We start from the raw sequence: 20,999 nt of genomic DNA, 5'->3' as shown, positions 1-20,999 counted from the left end.
TAATTAAAAGGAGAAAAAGGTCCAAGCTTTTCTTTCTGTTTCTATAACTTGATAAAGTCTTGGACTTGTAAGATGATCCCCGCCCAGCTGTCTTCTGCACTTAGTTAGAGCAACTTGGAAAGAAAAAGCCCAGTCTGAGGAATTCAGTTTCCCTAAAAATAGAACCAATATACAGCCTGTGACTTGCCACTTTTCAGATTACTCTGGTGTGAACTGCGTTCAGCGGATGACCCCTGTAATTGCTTTTGACAGCCATCCCATTTTTGATCAACTTACTTTTGTGGACAAAATTAATAACAAGTGGTTTTTATGAAAAAAAAAAAGACACAAAGGACGACCTTGCCTTGCCAATTAAGTTGTATTGGCTGCACAGCAAAGTCTCATTGGAAATATTGACTCAGGCAAAGGTAGGTACAAATTCATAATTCTCCCATCCCATGCTCTGCTGTTGTCACACAAGCTTTTTGTGTTCTTTCTTTACATATGTGTGTGATGTAAAAACAATACAGTAAAATATATTGATCAATAAAATATATTTAAACATTAGGAATATCTGTCACTTGTTTTAAATTAGTAAAACTCAGCTGCAGAACAGAGACTGTAACAGGATGTATTGTTACTAAATATAAATGAGCTAAGCAGACTGCAATTCAATTTTTAATTAAAATAATTAGTGAGTGCTGGACATTGGGTATAGAGGGAACAGAGTAGTGCCGTCAGTAACACATATTATGAATATAGGAGTCTGTACTGTCCTTTGACTGGTAAAAAAGTTAGCAAATTGACAACTTAAAAATAATGAGTTATGCTACCTTCTGCCCTGAAAATGCTAGTTTTCTGGATATCACACGGATCGTGTGGCTTCTGTACTTTCTCTTTTACAAATGTTTTATTATCATGACAGACATATCAAATCAGAGCCGGAAAACCTCTGCCGGAGTCTTTCTCATTAGGCGTACCTGAAACACGTACACAGACCAAGAGTTCTGGCTTTGCTTGCTGCCTGCTTCTTCTTGGTCAGTAACTGTTAAACCCAGAAACTGCCAGGCCATTGGCATTTTAAAAAGGGGCAGCCTTTATAAAGGGGCAGCCTTTATAATGCAGAATAGGGTTCCATTTAATATATAGAAAATAAGGGTAGAAGTACACAGTCCCTTTTCATTTTGCTGCTGAGATTAACCAGTTACCAATTTTTTTTTTTTGACGGCAGTCACTTTATTTGTAACAAACAAAATTCAGTATAAAAAGTGATAAAAAGATTATCACTTTGCTTGCTGCCTGCTTCTTCTTGGTCAGTGACCGTTAAACCCAGAAACTGCCAGGCCATTGGCATTTTAAAAAGGGGTACAGCAATGGCAGCCTTTATAATCCAGAATAGGGTTCCATTTAATATATAGAAAATAAGGGTAGAAGTACAGTCCCTTTTCATTTTGCTGCTGAGATTAACCAGTTACCAAATACTTTTTTTACCGGCAGTCACTTTATTTGCAACAAACAAAATTCAGTATAAAAAGTGATAAAAAGATCAGCTGGTTAAATCTAATAACAAAAGGTAAAAGTCATCTGAATAGCCGCAGTTTAAAGTAGTAAAAAAATGTTTCTTTGGTTTGTTAATCTCAAATGTGCTTTGTTTAAAAGAAAGATACTTTGTATGAATTAAAAAAAAAAAAAAAAATTTAATTTCACTTGCGTGATCTGAGAAAAAAAATCAGAGGCAGCCACCCTTCTGTGTTTATACGGTTTCGAAGATTGGAGCCACACAAACACAAATAAGAAAGGGACGTCAAAAGTATACCTAATGCCCCGTACACACGATCCGAATATCATTCGACAGATCGTACGACTTTTTTTGCTTAACCACTTGCTTAATGGGCACATATACCCCCTTCCTGCCCAGGCGAAATTTCAGCTTTCAGCACTGCGTCGCTTAAAATTAAAATTGTTCGGTCGTGCGACGTGCCTCCCAAACAAAATTGACGTCCTTTTTTTCCCACAAATACAGCTTTCTTTTGGTGGTATTTGATCACCTCTGCGGTTTTTATTTTTTGCGCTATAAACAAAAAAGAGTGAAAATTTTGAAAATAAAAACCCAATATTTTTTACTTTTTGCTATAATAAATATCCACATTTTTTTTTAAAAAACTTTTTTTTTTCTCAGTTTAGGCCGATACATATTCTACATATTTTTGGTAAAAAAAATATCGCAATAAGCGTACAGTGATTGGTTTGCGCAAAAGTTATAGTGGCTACAAAATAGGGGATAGAATTCTGAAATGTTTTACTAGTAATACGGCGATCTGCAAATTTTGTCAGAACTGCGATATTGCGGCGGACACATCGGACACTTTTGACACATTTTTGGGACCATTCACATTAATACAGCGAACAGTGCTATAAAAATGCATTGATTAATGTGACTGGCAGGGAAGGGGTTAACACTAGGGGGCGAGGAAGGTATTAAAAGTGTATCCTGGGAGTGATTCTTACTGTGGGGGGAGGGGACTGACTGGGGGAGATGACCGATGCTGTGTCCCTATGTACAAGGGACACAGCATCTGTCTCCTCTCCCTGACAGGACGTGGAGCTCTGTGTTTACACACAGAGCTCCAGGTCCCTGCTCTGTCATTGCCGATCGCGGGTACCTGGCGGACTTCGCGGCCGCCAGGCACGCGCATCGGCATCTCGGGGACGCGCCGACGTCAAAAGACGTCGTCCCGGATTTACAGAGCCACCTTGAGGCCGTCATTTTACTATGGCCCAGGACTCAAGTAGTTAATAGTCGCAAGTAGAAATTGAATAAGTTATTAAAGTCACGAAAATTCTCGTACGAAAAAAATCGGAAGTGATGTCATGTGTTGTAATGTATTTGTATTGTATCTTCGGATGACAACTGTACTGACTAAATGAAAATCGTACGATCTGGTATCGTACGGGGAAAATTTTCGTGCTTGTCCGATCAAATAATATCGTATGAACTGTCGTGATCAGCTCTCAAAAGTACGTGTACACACGATCCGAAAATCGTAGATTCTTCCTCGGACGATCGTTTTCGTCCGATATTCGGGATGGGTGTACGGGCCATTAAAGCCCTGTACACACAATTGGTTTGTCCACTGAAAACTGACCGATGGACTGTTTTCATTGGACAAACTGATCGTGTGTGGACCCCATCGGTTTTATTTCCATTGGTGTAAAAAAATAGAACATGTTTTAAATTTTTCCTATGGATAAAAAAACGATAGAAAAATATGATCATCTGTATGGAACTCCATCAGTCAAAAGTCCATGCATGCTCAGAATCAAGTCGACGCATGCTTGGAAGCATTGAACTTCATTTTTTTCGACTCGTCGTAGTGTTGTGCGTCACCGCGTTTGGACACGATCATATTTTTGACTGATGGTGTGTAGGCAAGACTGATGAAAGTCAGCTTCATCGGATATCCGACGAAAAAATCCATTGGATTCAATTCCATCAGATATCCGATCGTGTGTACAGGGCTTAAGGAAAAACTTTTTGTTTTAGATTTGAATAGAGAGTGGGGGGTTAGAACCCCATTAGGGAGATTCACTTTTTCCTGATTACCGGTATCACTAAGAATGAAAGCGAGAGAAAATCCAAAATTTTGAGTTGCCATCAGAAAAGGAATAAAGGGGAAATCTTCCATTGTGAACATTTGTTTTCTGATGAAAGTCTAAAGCCCCATACACACTATTAGATTTTTTGCAGATTTTTGTCTTCAGATTTATCAAAACCATGTAGTGCAAGGGCCTGCCTGATTGCATACAAATTAAAAATTCTTAAGCCTCGTACACACAAATCGGATTTCCATTGGACAAATCTGTGGATTTTTATCTGAAGAGCGTTGGCCATGAACATGTTCTGCATACAGACGGCAGAACTTTTTCAGCCAACATACACAAAACTACGTGTTTTTTCAGCTCTTTAGCGCCACCCTTTGGGCAACTTCTGCTAATGTTGTCTGATGGTTAGCATTGGTTCAGAGCATGCATGTTTGTACTTTGGATTTTGATCCAACGGACTTGTGTACACACGATCAGATAATCCGACGGAACACATTTGTTGTCGGACAATTTGAGAGCATGGCTATCCAACAATTGTTGTCAGAAATTCCGACAACAATTGTCCGATGTTGTCACGTATTAGATAAGACCAGAACTGTGTGGACTGCAACAGAGGAAACCCAGACGTGTTTAAGTGAAAATACAATTTATTAAATATAAGTGAAATAATATTAAAATAACAATCTCCAATACCACACTGTGCACAACAATCAATACAAACAGAACCCACAAATAATAATAGTAAGAGACCAATATGTACAGGTAATGGGGAAAACCAGAATCATAACAGGGCCAGGCCAGGATCGTCAATGGGAGGTCAGCAGCTAGGGAAAGGGAAAACAAACAGGACAAGGAGAGGACAGATGGATCACAGGGGGGACAGGTATAGGTACGAGGTACAGGATTCCAGGTTCAGGTAACAGACAGGATCAGATGCAGAGCTAAAGAGGGTCAGGGCGCATGGAGCGATACCAGGGCAAAGTCTGATTGTCACTGCTGGGTATTTGTACACATCTCCTGCAATCAGTCTCAGGTGACGCCTAATCGCAGGAGATGCCGGTCACACACTGCCACACACTGCGGCCCAAAGATCACATAATACCACCACCAGGGGAGAGCTCCCCTGGCAGTTCCAGACTGCCAGGAGACACCCGATGGTGGATCACAGTACTGCACGCCAAATATCAGGCAGTGTCACCAGCGGAAGGAACCTTTCCTGACAGATGGAGCCTACAGACGGTCATATTATCCGACAAAACCCTTCCATCACACAATGGTTGTCAGAATATCCGATCGTGTGTATGAGGCTTTAAAGTGGATGTAAACCCACACATATACCCAGTGAAGTGAACAGCCTCAGATGATACACAGAGATGAAACAAATCTCCCTACACAAGCTTTATGTGTATATATCTGCTGTCTTCATCTTTATATACTGTTTAGAAAGTGCACATTGTGTTATAAATTTGACTTCCTCATTCAGCACTGTGAGAGAATACTTGGATTATACTGGGGGACAGCTGAATGGAGGAAAGGCACACACCTCCTTTCCACATAGGCAGAGACTTTCAGAGCTCTGCTGTGAGTAAAGCAGCTCTCTGATAATCTATTTATAGCTCCCACGCTGAAACTAATTCCAGGCTGGTTTTATCACATGTGTCAGAAAACTTTTCACAAGTTATCATGCTGATAACAGAGGAATGGAGCAGGAGAAAGCCACGGGACTTAGTGCTTTGAAGAGAGATAAAAAAACACTACAGATATATGGGCCCAGCTCAAATTTCATGAATCAAGTTTACATCCACTTTAAGGTTTGACCTCATATTATATGGTTTTGGTAAATCTGAAGACAAAAATCTGCAGAAAATCTAATAGTGTGTATGAGGCCTAAGAGGCGATTTCCTTCACTTCAGAAAAATATTGTCACCCTTCCGTCTGACTCTACCTCTACAGGACAGGAAGTAAAGGGAAATCTCCCTTATGAGATACAAATTGCAAAAAAATAAAACTGAACCTTCCAATACTCTATCCAAACTAAAAATAAAAAGGTTTGGGCGTTGGATACACAAGTAACCAAATTTTCTATATAACAATTACTTTTCAATTCATTATTACAACTTTTTTTTAATCTGAGCTCATTTATTTTTCGAATTATCTTATCTGAACATTTATAAAGCTTTTTCAATTCTTGCTATACTGTTGATTTAAAGTAAATTCTTACAGCTTATGCAATCAAAGTACAAAGTAAAAACCAAAGTCATCTGCAGGTACACAACTCTTGGCCGGTTTGTTCCCATAGTTTACTGCGCCGTCACCATTTTATGTCTCTGCCACCCAGAGCACGGAAGAGCCTCCTGTAGTTTAGCTGTACTGCTCTGCAGAGCTCATTTGCAGCCAGTCGCCTGCCTTTCTCCAAGGTAACATTAGAGTTTGTGAACATCGCCCTGACAAAATAATTACTGTAAATAGATCTGCATGGGTTGCAGGTACTTTCAGCTGGCCATGTGTTGTCACAAAGATTAAAAACACTTTTTACTAGTTTGTTTCTAAGAAGAAAGTTACTTTGCAGCTATGAAATGCCCTTTTTAAAACAGACAGTAGGGGTTTCATTTACTGAATGCTTGTAATAAGGAATAAAACCGATCAAGAATATTAAGCAATTATTGTATATGTCGATAACTACAGTACGGCATTCTTAAAACACCTATTTTCAGTCCAAGGAATACATAGGCTTCAATTGCAAAGAGCAATGTAGTGGAGGTTTTAGTGTATATCAGAAGTATGGTACTCTAATCTGTATATTGCTTGCTGTAGTCTGTGTAATTGCATGCTGTTTGCTTGTTACCATGGAAGTACTCAGCAGGCAACTAATATTCCACATCTGATAACATCACTAGAGGGAAGAAACTCTTCTACAAGCCAACCATTTTACAACTGGTATTTGTAATATTGGAGAAACTTTATGGTATAGAAAGTGGGCTTAAAGCGGATCTTCACCGGAATTTTTTTTTATTAAAAGCCAGCAGCTACAAATACGGCAGCTGCTGACTTTTAATATTAGGACACTTACCTGTCCTGGAGTCCAGCGCCGTCGGCAGCAGAGTGACGAGCGATCGCTCGTCACTCTGCTGCCCCCACCGCCAACCCTACGGCGCATGCCTACGTTCACTACGGCGCATGCGCGAGTCATGCTACGCCGTGCTCATTGGTCCCCGCTGTGTCCTGGGAGCCGTGTGTTTCCCAGAACACAACGGGGGGGGGGGGGATCTGACGTCCTATCCGCAGTCTACCCGCAGTCTAGACTGTGTGGCCGTAAGAGGGTACAAATACCTGTCTTTAGACAGGTATTTGCACCCGCCTGAAAGGTGTCAAATGTGACACCGGAGGGGGGGAGGGTTCCAATGAGTGGAAGTTCCACTTTAGGGTGGAGCTCCGCTTTAAATCAGACCTAAACCTTCCTATCCTTTACTTTATGTTTGTTGGCAAAAAGTCCGACCGTGTGTACGGGCCTTTATTATCCGTTTCAGTTTTTTTTTTTTTTAACTATCTGTGTCCCATTAGTGAGATTTTCCTTCAACTCCAGTCCCATAGCCAAAACCTTAAGTGAGAGAAAATCCCTTCAAAGTGAAAGAATCTCCAGGAGTCAGCAGGGTCACCGGAACTAGTATCCTTATTGGAAAATGTCTACTTTATTACTGTTACAGTGTCAACACAAAATTTGGGGTTGTCTTTTACTTTTGATGATAATGGCAAACGGGACAAGCAAGGGCGAATCTCACTAATGGGGGTACAGACAGCAATAAAAACTAACAGGTTCTAATCCCACTTCACTATATCCAAAACCCTCCCCCCAAAAAAACGTTGAAGCGTAACTAAATCTAACAATTTAACTGGTTCTCAAAATAGTTACATTCACGGAATGGCATGAATGCTGTTACCGTTATCAGTGTGCTTGTGTTAGCTTCCAACGAGCTGTCAAGCCATCAAAAGTCTGGTGTCATTGCGGATCACATGTGCAGTACCTTGGAAACTGCATATCAGAGGCTAACATGGCAGCTTCCTTGGCTGTAAAGAATAGGGGAGTTTAGTTTTGCTTTAATATAACAAATATTTCAGAGTACAGTTGCACTACATGGAAGGTTTGATCAACAAATGTTCCTTTCATTCAAAAGGAGAAATTGGTGCATGTAAAAAATACCTTCAAATTCAACTTGATATTTTTTTCTGGCTCTGTCCAATAGCCCATATTGATTACAAGTTTTCTTGATACATTGGAGTTAGAGCTTTGTTTTAAATGAACTGGGCTTGTTTTAGTAATGTCAATATTCCTGTAGTATTGATAACTGATATCCTAATGTTGAATTTAAATAGCAATGAACTGATCAACGGAGCAAACAGAGCACATAACTTAGAGATGGACATCAGCTGGTGCATCAGGTGTTATTTAACCACTTGACCACCGGGCCTGTTTTGGCACTTCTCTTCTTCATGTAAAAATCACAATTTGTTTGCTAGAAAATTAATCAGAACCCCCAAACATTATATATTTTTTTTAGAAGACACCCTAGGGAATAAAATGGCGGTCATTGCAACTTTTCTTCCTCGCACGGTATTTGCTCAATAATTTTTCAAACGCCTTTTTATGGGAAAAAAAGGTTTCATGAATTAAAAAATAACAAAAACAGTAAAGTTACCCCAATTTTTTTGTATGATGTGAAAGATGATGTTACGCCGAGTAAATAGATACCTAACATGTCACGCTTTAAAATTGTGCACACTTATGGAATGGCGCCAAACTTCAGTACTTAAAAATCTCCATACATTTTTTTACAGGTTACTATTTTCAAGTTACAGAGGAGGTCCAGTGCTAGAATTGTTGCACACGCTCTAACGCACGCGACGATACCTCACATGTGGGGTTTGAACGGCGTTTACATATGTGGGCGGGACTTGCATGCGTGTTCGCTTCTGTGCGTGAGCTACCGGGGACAGGGGCGTTTTAATTTTTTTTTTTATTTAATAAAAAAAAAAATATATATATTTGATCACTTTTATTCCTATTACAAGGAATGTAGACATCCCTTGTAATAGGAAACAGTGTGACAGGTCCTCTTTATGGAGAGATGTGGGGTCAATAAATAAAATAAAAATTCACAGATCACATGCCGACAGCCGCGATTGTGGCTTTGTTTACTTCTGGGTACCGGGCATGACGTCATAACATCGCGCCCGGGCCTCCGACGGTCATATGGCCATATGGTCACCAGTCATCTCTATGCTTCCCAGCCAGCGTGGGCCAATTCTCTCTCCAGGCCCCCGATGGCATGGGAGAGCCCGGAGAAACACCGGATGGCGGCGGGAGGGGCTGGGACGTCCCCTCCCGCTGCCTATTAGAATGATCGTTCTTATCGTGCAGAGAATCGGTGGCTGAAGACGGTGATATCTGAATGATGCCTGTAGCTGCAGGCATCATTCAGATATTACTGCACAAAGTCGAGGACGTCATATGACGTCCTTGGTTGTTAAGTGGTTAAAGGGGTTGTAAAGGAAAAATGTTTTTTCCCTAAATAGCTTCCTTTACCTTAGTGCAGTCCTCCTTCACTTACCTCATCCTACCATTTTGCTTTTAAATGTCCTTATTTCTTCTGAGAAATCCTCACTTCCTATTCTTCTGTCTGTAACTCCACACCGTAATGCACGGCTTTCTTTCTGGTGTGGAGTGTCATGCTCACCCCCTCACTTGGACTACAGGAGAGTCAGGACGCCCACTAACACACAGCTCCTTTCTCTATCTGCAACGTAAAGAGGGTCCTGACTCTCCTGTAGTCCAGGGGAGGGGGCGAGCACGACACTCGACACCAGGAAGAAAGCCTTGCATTACTGTGTGGAGTTACAGACAGAAGAACAGGAAGTGAGGATTTCTCAGAAGAAATGAGGACATTTAAAAGCAAAATGGAAGGATGAGGTAAGTAGTGTTGCTCACGAATATTCGTATTGCGAATATTCGGCTCGAATATGGCATATTCGAGTATTCGCAATATATTTCGAATTTTGCAATGAATATTCGCAATTCCGAATATTCGCATTTTTTCAATTTTATTTTTACTGTAAAACAGATCACATCCTATCAACGTCTAAAAGCATTCCTGGTATGATTAGAGACCCTGGGCCGAGTAGCTAAGCTGAGGCGATCCTTTTATGTTGCCGAATATAAAAAAAAAAATTGCGAATTTTCGCTAATGCGAATGCGAAAATGATTGCGAATTTTCGATTACTGTGGTAGGAGAACTCTGATTGTCTCTGATGCAAAAGGGGGGGGCTTTGTGTATGTTTCTGTTATGAATATTTGTATGTTTGATATTATTATTTTTTTGTAAGAAGGAAAAAATTGCGCATACCTTAAAAAAAGGGGAGAATAAAGCAGCAACTCAAAAATGTTATACAACATAAATTAATACAAGACAGAAAATGGAGTCGCTCTACAAGAATAAAAAATATGTCTAGTGACAAGACATGTGGGCAAATTATAAAATAAGCAAGCGTAAATATCTTGTGAAATACACAGTGAATAGAAAAATAATCTTTCATAAAAATGTCTTTGATATGTGAAGTGAAAAAAAGTCCAAAGCATGCAGCATGAACGTGTTCAATCTTCAAGGTGTTTGATTGACAAACGGCTGTGACAGATGGATAGAGTAAAGAATCACCACCAATGCAAAACACTTTTTATTTTCTATTGTAAAATATCAAGAATATTCTGAGCCAATCAGAGTGCTCCTTCCGCATTTGCCGAATATTCGCAATTATTTTGTATTGTAAAATATCAAGAATATTCTGAGCCAATCAGAGTGCTCCTTCCGCATTTGCCGAATATTCGCAATTATTTTGTATTGTAAAATATCACGAATATTCTGAGCCAATCAGAGTGCTCCTACCGCAGTTATCGAAAATTCGCAATTATTTTCGCATTCGCAATAGCGAAAATTCGCAATAATTTCATTTCGATAAAATATCACGAATATTCGAATTTAGCGAATATATCTCGAATATTCGACTATATATTCGAGATATATCGCGAAATCGAATATGGTGTATTCTGCTCAACACTAGAGGTAAGTGAAGGAGGACTGCACTAAGGTAAAGGAAGCTATTTAGGAAAAAAAATTGTACCTTTACAACCCCTTTAACTATATCAAATGATGGAATGGTGATGGTTTACATGTTTCGGTTGGCGTATAAACATCTGGTTTAGTATCTGAGTTTTTAACAGTATAGCATTTTTCATATCTAGTCACAGTGGTTGATGGCACTAGGACTGGTAAATTTGTATTGTGCGCATCCCATTCACACTGCCACAAATTAAGAAGTGTTGTTTTGCCTTTGGCTCTTGCTGTTCTTATAGAAGCAATTATATTGGTCTTTTTGTTCCCATTCAGATTTTTGATTTGAAACGTATTTTCTTCAAACATCCAATCGTGTGACAAGATTCTCAAAAAAGCGCCTATCTATAGGCGGGCGTAGCGTATCTCACATACACTACGCCGCCGTAACTTTGTGAGACAGGTCCCATATTCTCAAAGAACTTGCGGCCAAAGTTACGGCGGCGTAGTGTAACTGTGCCGGCGTAAGCCTGCGTAATTCAAAGTAGGCTAGTGTGGGCGTGTTTTATGTTAATGTATAGTGACCCGACGTGATTGACGTTAACGAATGGCGCATGCGTGCGCATGCTCAGTATCACGTCGAATTTTCAAATTAAATTACGCCGCTAAATGCCTAGTCGATGTGAACGTAACTTACGTCCAGCCCCATTCACGGACGACTTACGCAAACGACGTAAAACACGACGCTGTTCATACGTTTCCGACGTCCATACCTAACATGACTTACCCCTGCTTTATGAGGGGTAACTTTACGCCAGCGTATGTCTTACGTAAACGACATATCTTGCTATGCCGGGTGCACGTACGTTCGTGAATCGGCGTATCTAGTTCATTAGCATATTCAACGCGGAAATCTACGGAAGCGCCACCAAGCGGCCAGCGTAAATATGCAACCAAGATACGATGGAGTAAGAGACTTACGCCGCTCGTATCTTAGCCGAATTTATGCGTAACTGATTATAAGAATCAGCCGCATAGATACGACGGCTCTCATTCGGACTTACGACGGTGTACATGGCGCTACGCCGTCGTAAGTCCTTTGAGAATCTGGGCCAAAATGTTTTATCAAAGTGCCCTGCATGTGTCTGGAGTGTATTTCCACTTTTACAGCCAAATTGGGATAACACCTAATGTACTTTATATCTGTTACATGTCCCAATTCACGTAGCAGAACTTAAAAAAGAATTTAACATTTACAGCTTACATTTTTTATATGCTCTATTCTGGACCCTCCAGAAAGGAAAAATCCCAAGTAGTTTTCTTTGATTAAGAGAGGGCTAGGCAGCTGTGTTTGCCATAATTAACCCTGTCTGTACCGTGCATATCTAATTATCAACTGTAACTAGATTAGAACATTGTCTGTGTTTTACTGCTATAGGGCAGCAGTTGTGCACAGGATCACACACATATCAGTGTTGCCAACCGTCCGTATTTTTACGAACAGTTCGTAAAAACTGGCACTTTTTCCTCCCCCGTTCGTAAATGTCCGTGGTTGCGGAAATGTGGCAGTAAAAATAGCCGAGATCGGTTCGGCTTGGAACTGTGCATGGAGATTGGAGGCAGGGGGTGGTGGTGGCTGCGGTGGCACCGCAGAGGGGGTTGGAGGCAGGGGGAGAATGGAGGCAGGGGGTGTTAGTGGCAGGGGGTGATTTGGAGGCAGGGGGTGATGGTGGCACTGCAGAGGGTGGGGGATGGAGACAGGAATTGTTGGTGGCACCGCAGAGGGGGATGGAGGCAGGGGACGATGGAGGCAGGGGGTGATTGGAGGCAGGGGGTGATGGCGGCTGCAGGGGAACTGCAGAGGGGGATGGAGGCAGGGGGTGATTGGAGGCAGGGGGTGATGGTGGCACCGCAGAGGGGGATAGTGGCATTGCAGAGGGTGGGGATTGGAGGCAGGGGACGATGGAGGCAGGGGGCCTGGGGGAGATTGGAGGCAGGGGGAGATTGTGGTACCGCAGATGGGGGTGAAGGCAGGAGGTGTTGGTGGCAGAGGGGGGTGGAGGCAGGGGGTCATGTGACTAAATAATTTGCCCTTATATCGAAAATAACAAAAATATGTTTTTTGACCTTAATATCTACCTTAAATCACATTGCTATTTGCCTAGCGTACTTGTTTGTAGCCTAAATACTGAAATTTGCACCTAAAAATTTAATTTAGTAACTTTTGTGAAATGCCAGTAAAAACTTGGCTGCGCCAGTAAAATTTCGGGTGTCGTGCCAGTAAATTTCAATCTGGTAGGTTGGTAACACTGACATGTACACATGTGTACACATGGTCTGAATGTTGTTTGGTTTCCTGTGAACAGCCTGATACCGACTCTAACATTGTTAAAAAAATCCTTGCCGTCAGCTATGATACCTTTAAAGTAACATCTAATAGATAGGAAAAAAAAATTTGTATTATTATTGTGTGCTGGGTGAATGGTAACACATAACAAACAAAGTGAAATACTCTTTAACCACTTAAGGACCACCGCATGACTATATACGTCGACAGAATGGCGCGGCTGGGCATAAGGGCATACAGGCACATCCCCTTTAACTACTTGCCGACCATCAGCCGCAGTTATACGGCGACAGGTCAGCTCCCCTGCGCAAGATCATGTAGATCTACGTCACCTTGCGAATCAGCCACTAGGGGCGCGTGCCCGGCGAGTGCGATCACCACCAGGCACCCGCGATCGCTCAGCTCCCGGTCCTGTCAGGGGGGGGAAATGACCTATCGTCTGTTCATACAATGTATAAACAGTGATTTGTCATTTCCCAATGTCAGTCCCACCCCCCTTTAGTTAGAACACACCCAGGGAACATGATTAACCCCTTCCTCGCCCTCTAGTGTTAACCCCTTCACTGCCAGTGCCATTTTTATAATAATCAATGCATTTTTATAGCACTGAAAAATGCCAATGGTCCCAAAAATGTGTCAGAAGTGTCCATAATGTCGCAGAACCGATAAAAATCACTGATCGCCGCCATTACTAGTAAAAAAAAAAATATTAATAAAAATGCCATAAAACTATGCCCTATTTTGTAAACGCTATAACTTTTGTGTAAACCAATCAATAAACGCTTATTGCGATTTTTTTAATGAAAAATATGTAGAAGAATACGTATCGGCCTAAACTGAGGAAAAAAATTGTTTTTTTATATATTTTTGGGGGATATTTATTATAGCAAAAAGTAAAAAATATTATTTTTTTTCAAAATTATCGCTCCATTTTTGTTTATAGCACAAAAACTAAAAAACGCAGAGGTGATCAAATACCACCAACAGAAAGCTCTATTTGTGGGGAAAAAAGGGCGCCAATTTTTTTTTGGAGCCACGTCGCACGACCGCGCAATTGTCAGTTAAAGCGACGCAGTGCCGAATCGCAAAAAGTGGGCCGGTCATTGACCAGCAACATGGTCCGGGCCTGATCGCCGCCGGTGTCCCGCGATTGGGTCACAGAGCTGAAGAACAGGAAGAGGTAAGCGTAAACAACCTTCTCCCCGTTCTTCCGAGTTCTTCCTAGTGACACTGTCAGTGATGGTCTGTTCCCTGTCATCTGGAACAGCGATCAGTGACGTGTCACGCCAAGCCACGCCCCCTAACAGTTACAAGCACTCCCTAGGTCACACTTAACCCCTTCAGCTCCCCCTAAAGGTTAACCCCTTCACTGCCAGTGTCATTTTTACAGTAATCAGTGCATTTTTATAGCACTGATTGTTGTAAAAATGACAATGGTCCCAAAATGATGTCAAAAGTGTCCGATGTGTAAAATCCCTGATCGCCGCCATAACTAGTAAAAAAAAAATATTATTAAAAATGCCATAAAACAGTCCACAATATTGTAGAAGCTATAACTCTTGCACAAACCAATCAATAAAAGCTTATTGCGATTTTTTTTACCAAAAATATGTAGCAGAATACGTATTGGACTAAACTGTGGAAAAAAAAATGTTTTTTTTTAATATATTTTTGGGGATATTTATTATAGCAAAAAGTATAAAATATTGAATTTTTTTAAAATTGTCACTGTATTTTTGTTTATAGCGCAAAAAATAAAAACCGCAGAGGTGATCAAATACCACCAAAAGAAAGCTCTATTTATGGGAAAAAAAGGATGCCAATTTTGTTTGGGAGCTACGTCGCACGATCGCACAATTGTCATTTAAAGCGACGCAGTGCCAAATCGCAAAAAGTGGCCTGGTCATTGACCAGCGAAATGGTCCAGGGCTGAAGTGGTTAAGTGAACACAGATTCCCCAATGGGTCAGGCCCTGTCTTACTAAAAGGTAAAGAGAGCAGAACCTGACAATTGTGTAAAAGTAACAGTCCTACTGAGGAGTAGGCACCAGAAAATGTCTGCTATTATGATATATGTTAGAAAATTCACCTTTATGCCTCTTTGATTTACCGTATTTATTGGCATATAACACGCACCTTCATTTTAAGAGGGAAGTTTCAGGAAAACAATTATATTTTTTAAATAAACAACTTTGAATTAAAATAAGGGTCAGTACCCATGAATGCAGCCTGATTAGTGCCCATCTGCAGCCTCCCCATCTCCCATCAATGCAGCCTGATCAATGCCCATCTGCAGCCTGATCAATGCCCATCTTCAGCCTCAATGCAGCCTGATAAATCCAGTTTTCAGCCTCAATGCCCATTTGCAGCCTTCAGCATGTGTCATCAATGCAGCATGAACCATGCAGGAAATCACTGAGCCATCATCTCCTGTTTACTCGTCTCTCACTCAGCATTCACATACACTGTCCCGCCTCTGCCATCGGCATTGGACCAGCTCCTGTGATAGACAGAACACTGGCCCAATGCCGGTGGCAGAGGTGGGACTGGGTGTGTGACATGAGAGCTGAGTGAGAGCCGAGTAAACAGGAGATGACAACTCTGTGAATTCCGGCAGCGCTCTTCCCCCTCCCAGGTAGGGTTGCCAACTCATCCCTTTAAAACAGAACACATATTAATTACACAGGTTCTGTGGCTGATTAAGGAGGTAATTAAACTCACTTGGTGCCTTATTTGCATTAAATTAGCCTCAGAACCTGTGCAATTAATATGTGTTCTGTTTTAAAGGGATGAGTTGGCAACAGTACTCCCAGGTACACTATCGGCGTATTTGCAGGGGGAAAAAGTGCGTGTTATACGCCGATAAATATGGTAATTTCACTTTATTTCTAGAGACATGACTTTCCTGATATCTCGGTAGGGATGAGCTTTAGGTTCGGGTCAAACATGAGCTTAAAGGCCCGTACACACGGTCGGACTTTCATCCAAAAATTCCAAAATCTGCAAGTTTTCACATTTGTCCGACCGTGTGTACGCTCAATCGGACCAACTTTTTTGGGTTTCGTCGGACAAAAAGTTCGGTCTGCAAACGGACAAACTTTACGACAACAAAAGTCCGATGGTGCCTTGTCCGACCGTGTGTACAGCAAAGCCATCGGACTTTTGTCCGAAGTACAAACACGCATGCCCAGAACCAATGTTAAAATCAACCAACAATAGCAGAAGTTAACCAAAGGGTGGCGATAAAGAGCAGAAAAGACACGTGATGTTGGGAAAGTTTTAGAAAAGTTTGCAGAAAAGTCCGAGCGTGTGTATGCTATGGGTGTGACCGGACAAATCACTTCGGACAAAATCCAAGGGAAAGTTTGTCGATGTCCGACCGTGTGTACGAGGCTTTAGGCAAACCCAACTCATTTGCAGCTTGGGAAAACGAATGCTTCCATTTGAAACTATAGCAACCAATTATTAATAATACACTTCCTGGCCTTTGAACTTTAGTCAGGTGGCTTAGAAGCAGGGCCGTCTTAATAGCATCATGGGCCCCTGAGCAAAGTAATGCTCTGGGGCCCCTACAATGGAGACAGTGCAGGTAAACAGACATCAAGTAGAAGGGAGGCACATCTTGGGTGGAGCTCCGCATTAACTACATGAACAATCATTCTGTACAGCAAAGAAACAGTGGGGAAAATACTACATACATAAAGTAACAAAGCTGTCCTGTGTATATAATATATCTGCTAGATTGATGCTTCCCCATCACTCTGACCCCTCTACACCCCAGATATCCCCCCATCACTCTCAGTGCCATCATGGGGCCCCCAATTTCGGGGCAGTGTGGGCTCAAGGACCAGCTGCTTTGGGGAAAGTACAGGGGCCCCTGGGCAGTGCCCAGGTGTGCCCTCTCATTAAGACAGCCCTGCTTAGAAGTGACAATAATGATGGTTTTCTTATTTGCCATCTCACTCACTAATAAAGTATGGGTTTCAAGCACTCTTTTGTCAGTGAGTGTTGGAGTAGTTAGGGGGAGCACCCAGTGGGTTTGCAGGGGGAGATAGATGCTGCTATATAATATAGTGCTATACACAATACTGTATGGTTCTACATTACAGTGAATTATGCCAAGAGCCTAGTTGGAGGGTACAATAGGCATGGAGCAGCACCCTCAAAGTCACATAAAAATAAGACCTTCTCCCCGTTGTATTTTTTTCCTTTTTGTTTTGTATTGGTACATGTCCTTTTTGCTTATCTCCAGCTTCCCACTCCCTTTATGTGACAATACCTTACTTTTTAGCCTTGAAAATGGTCACAATTGATTTTTAAGAAATTTCAATGGGGTTCAAATGTATGTTCATTGTTTTCAAACTTTACAATGGCTTTCAGGAATGTCCTGCGAATCAAGCCCAGACACATTTGCTCTTCCCCACCTCTGGGCTAAGACCCGCTCACCTGCCTGCACTAATAACAATGTCCTTAGCAGCCACAGAAATGCTCTAATTGGACAGTTGAGTGGCAGCTGATCAGAGCTTAGCCTTGAAGTCAGGAAAGTCAGCCTCTGGTAATAAAGTGAAATGATAGCTGAAATGCTTTTAATATCTCTAGAAATACTGCATTGCAAGGGAAGGAAAAACTATGTACATCATATGATCCAAGTTGAGCTCTAGGTAAAACTCTTTCCAAGATGTGATTGGGATTAATGATGAGCCGAACATACCCGCGTTCGGTTCGCACCAGAACGTTCGAACAGACCGCGGGTTCGCGCAAACATTTAGAACCCCATTGAAGTCTATGGGACTCGAATGTTCGAATTCAAAAACGCTCATTTTAAAGACCAATATTCAATTTAATGTTGGAAAACGTCTTTCAGAACCCGGGTCTTGCCCCAGGGAACATGTGTCAATGGAAAAAAAAGTTTTAAAAACGTCCGTTTTTTCCGGAGCAACGATTTTAATGATGCTTAAAGTGAAAAAAAAAGAAAAATGTCTTTAAATATCACACCTGCTGGGTGTCTATAGTAGTGGCACGTGTTTATAAATGTCCCTGCACAACATGAGATTATTATAAGAAAAAAGTAATTTAATACTGCTTGCGCACGTGCTGTGTGGCAACAATATGTTGATTATTTTAGGGGTGGGGGGGGGGGGGCATTATTTTTTTGTGAAAGAAAAATTGTAGAAAAAAGGGCACCCCTCAAACATACTGTAATTGGAGCGCAACAAAGAGCCACGTGCATAGTATTGCATCAAAAATTGTTATTAGGCGCCCCTGTTAAACAGGGGCAGAAAAATTGTGCCTTAGGCACAACACTGCAACCCCTCCCAATATGGCTGCTTTCACACTGAGGCGTGCAGCCGCGGTGACGGTATAGCCGCGCTATTTGTAGCGCGGCTATACCGTCGTATTTACCGTGATATTCTGGCGCTAGCGGTGAGGTTTTAACCCCCACCAGCGGCCGAAAAAGGGCTAATACCACCTACGTTGCGGGCGGTATTACCGCGCTTTCCCATTGATTTCAATGGGAAGGCGCGGTGAACACCCCGCTCCTATACCGCGGTAAAGATGCGGCTAGCAGGACTTTTGGTGTGCTCCTGCTAGTGCACTGCTTCAATGTGAAAGCCTTCGGGCTTTCACATTGAACACTACAGGGCATGATTTTTCATGCGGTATAGCAGCGCTATTTTTAGCGATGTATCGCATGAAAAACGCCCCAGTGTGCAAGGGGCCTAACTGTAATTGGAGCACAACAAAGTATTGCATCAAAAATTGTTATTAGGCGCCCCTGTTAAACAGCAAACTTGCACTTACACAAAATGCGCTTAGTTGCAAATAAACAGGACACGTGCACTTACAGTAAATGCGCTTATGTGCGATTAAAGCGCAAAATTGCACTTGCAGTAAATGCGCTTACATGCTATTAAAGAGCAAACTTGCACTTACACAAAATGCGCTTAGTTGCAAATAAACAGGACACGTGCAGTAACACCCAGTACGTTTAGGTGTAAACTACACAGCACACAGGCAGGCAATACAACACGTTAGAGCACTGCAGCTATGCACAATCTCCTGCCTGACAAATACTAAGAGCAGATCTAGCTAAGCTATACAGTTTATAAATATATGTACAACTCCTAGGGATGTATATATATTCTCTACACACTGTATTTCAAGCTAAACTGACTACCCTGCTCTATCTATCTATCTATCTATCTATCTATCTATCTAAGAAAATAATCTCTCTCTCTCTAATTGCTCTCTGTAACAGCCGGAACACACTACACGAGGCCGCCTGGAAGGCAGCCTTTTATAGTGTGGGGCGTGTGCTAAAGCCCTGAGCCATAATTGGCCAAAGCAACCCAGGCTTTGGCCAATTATGGCTCTTCGTTTTTTGCGCTCTGTGATTGGCCAAGCATGCGGGACATACAGCATGCTTGGCCAATCATCAGCGCTCAACGCCGCAGTGAATTATGGGCCGTTTTGCGTCACTCGAATTTGGCGCGAATGACCAGTTTTGTTCGAATTTCGACGAACGATCGAACGGCCGATGTAGTAGTTTAACAAGGATGAGAGGGGTTTACATCCACTTTGACGTAAAAAAAAACTTTCAGCCTTTAGAACCACTTTAATTACAACAAAGGATATAGTAGGATATCGTAGATGTAATACATCCCAAGTTGTACACAGCTGCTGGAAGCTGATTTATAGTCTTTAGCACAGTTATATGTGATGGTCGTGTTAAAAAAAAAAATACCCCAACATATGAGCTCACTTGAAATTTTTGTTGTGCTTCAGGTCCTTTTATAATCTCATATCCTGTGCGCATATAACCGTTGGTGTTTTATGATTATTGGTAATATAAATATATCAGACACCAGTACACACCGATTGAGACACAGAGTCTGAGGCAACTCCCTCCATTCCTGAAGGGGCTTCCTATGACCTTACACAAGTCATGTTATCATTTACTGACAGAACCAAAATTAGCTTGTAGGCAGCAGGGCAGATGTACTGATTATGTGTGAAGAAATAAGTGTCCAGGAAGGAGTATAATGTGATAAATATGTGATATTCAGACGTTCTCTTATTTGCAAACATCCGTCCTTTGGAGGCTTTTTTTCTCTTTAAACCTGAAAACCGAAGAAATGGTCGTCTGGTAATGATGAATTTGCCCAGATACAGTACTGGCCAAGGCTTTTCTTGGTCTGCGCTGCGTTTTACCTCATCTTCACGGCAAAGTTCATTTTACAGAGGATCTTTATCTTTATCTTGTATTTGATATACATTCTGTCCTTTCCAACATTCAACCTGTCCCCCCATGCAGGACAAAACAACAGGTTGCCTAACTCCTAACTAGACACGTGCAGTTTATTTCCCTCCGAATTTTCATTTTTTTGGAAATTTGGATGTATTCCAATTTCCGAATTACAATAGTACCAAATTTAAACGAATCCGAAAAAACATAAAAAAAAATATTTGGATGACATTCGAATTTGAATCGTTTTTGAATTTGAATAGTTTATGAATTCGAAACTTTAGCGCCTGTAAAGCAGCTTCTTTGCAGCGCTTTAGGAGCGGTGAATACACGGCTCCTAACGCAACCCTTCCCATTGAAATCAATGAGCAGCGCCTGCAAACTGCCTCGGCCGCTAGCGGGGGTTAAAAGCGTCTCGCTAGCGCCTGAAAAGCGCCACAAAAATTACAGTAAAGCGCCGCTAAAAATAGCAGCATTTTACCACTGACGTCCAGACGATGTCAGTGTGAAAGGGCTCTAACTGTTATGTTTCTGGTTTAGTGGTCCTTTAACCACTTGCCTACTGTGCACATACACCCCCTTCCTGCCCAGATGAGATTTTAGCTTCCAGCACTGCGTCGCTTTAACTGACAATTGCGCGGTCGTGCGAAGTGGCTCCCAAACAAAATTTACGTCCTTTTTTCCCCACAAATAGAGCTTTATTTTGGTGGTATGTGATCGCCTGT

General features: G+C 41.7%; 1 protein-coding gene across 1 annotated transcript in view; it reads left to right on the top strand.

Moving 5' to 3' along the window:
* Window positions 1-209: 209 nt before the first annotated feature.
* Window positions 210-20,999, top strand: part of FGF13 (fibroblast growth factor 13) — a 497,159-nt gene continuing 476,369 nt past the window's right edge. The window contains exon 1 of the mRNA XM_040323770.1: window positions 210-407. The gene's annotated coding sequence lies outside the window, so the exon portion shown is untranslated. The remainder of the gene's footprint in view (window positions 408-20,999) is intronic.

This window comes from Rana temporaria, chromosome 9 (genome assembly GCF_905171775.1).
Source record: "Rana temporaria chromosome 9, aRanTem1.1, whole genome shotgun sequence".
NCBI classification, from domain to species: Eukaryota; Metazoa; Chordata; class Amphibia; order Anura; family Ranidae; genus Rana; species Rana temporaria.
The sequence above is the reverse complement of the archived record's forward strand: the minus strand, read 5'-3'. Positions and strand labels throughout refer to the sequence as shown.